The sequence below is a fragment of the Temnothorax curvispinosus genome, unplaced genomic scaffold (assembly GCF_003070985.1).
Source record: "Temnothorax curvispinosus isolate PA1 unplaced genomic scaffold, ASM307098v1 QBEX01008412.1, whole genome shotgun sequence".
Lineage (NCBI taxonomy): Eukaryota > Metazoa > Arthropoda > Insecta > Hymenoptera > Formicidae > Temnothorax > Temnothorax curvispinosus.
In genome coordinates this window covers 481-1,895 of record NW_020218192.1, presented here as the reverse complement: position 1 = coordinate 1,895, position 1,415 = coordinate 481, and positions in this window count along the sequence as shown.

The window sequence follows — 1,415 nt, the reverse complement described above, 5'->3', positions numbered from 1 at the left end:
TTGACTTTTCATTATTTTATATGACACGTGCAATTTATCAGGTGATACGTATATAATATGATAAATTACTGTTTGAGAAAAATTCTCGGAAAAATTCTTGATCCAATGATATATTGTGCTGTACGTAATAAAGTCCAAAAGTTTCTGACACAAGAATTGGGTAACTCCGGTATTTACGCCGCAGAAATCAGAAAAAATAGAAGGAATGAAGGTATTTGCATTGTCTCTGTTGTGTGCCTTTATGCCTTTATTAGTATGTGTTATAATTTCAATTCTTTACTGTTAATATTAACGAAACTGTGAGTTGAATCGATTTCTCAATGTAGTAAGTAACGCGATCATGTATTACGACCTACGTAAAATGATTAGTGTAGGGAATGTAAAAGGTTTAATGGTTTTCATGATATATTTTATTTAATGATACATAAATGTAAAAGGATATTAAGGATAGAATACAAAATATAAGTGCATCTTGTATTTTTTGTTTAGCTTGATATTTTATATATCTCACTTGTTTGGGATAAATGACATTTTTAGCGTGCGAGATTTATGTCATAGTATACATACACTTTGTAAAAATCTTTTATGTCCTCTTATGCCTTCTTTTTTTTTGATCGTATAACAATAACCTTTAATGCATCTATCGTACGTTCGTCTATATATTTTCTTTTTAAAATCTTTCAGTTTTATAATTTCTTTATCATTATTTCACTTTAATAAACTTTTACACGCGTTTTTAAAAAGTTTTTTTTGTTAATTACAAAGAATAAATATTTCATATTTGTAATTTTTTAAAAGTATGTAGTAGAGAAAATAAAGTTTTTATTGGTATAATTTATTTGCCCTCTACATGAAAAGTGATAAAGTGAAAGAACTATTTTTATTTTTTAATACATTTATCTTTCATTTAATTTTTTTTACTAATAATACAATTTGTTTGTACAACTGACAAATTATTCTGCATTTTTTCCGTTAAAATGGTTATGCAATTGCACGGAGATCATTTCTTTCTTATTGCTAAAATTATTCTAGAAAGTTTATTGTCTGTTTACGTACCTCTATACTCTGAGATGACGCTCCACAATAACATATAACGTTTCCATTTGGTTATATGATTTATACCTTTCTGGTTTTTACAAATTCATGTACTGTATTGCACGTTCAATTAAACACAGGCATCGCAAAGACGGCAGGTTGCAGGCACCGGCCGTAGATGTAGATGATATTACTATAAATGCTGACAGGAATTGTACAACCTATGTGCTGTAACACTACAACATGTTTTTATAATTGTGGTATGTTTATATGTGACGTCTTTGCTAATAATTAAAATGTTCGTGTAAAAAGTTGTCAACGTATATTTACATATTCCATACAAATGACAATATATTTTAATTATTATGAAATATGTATAT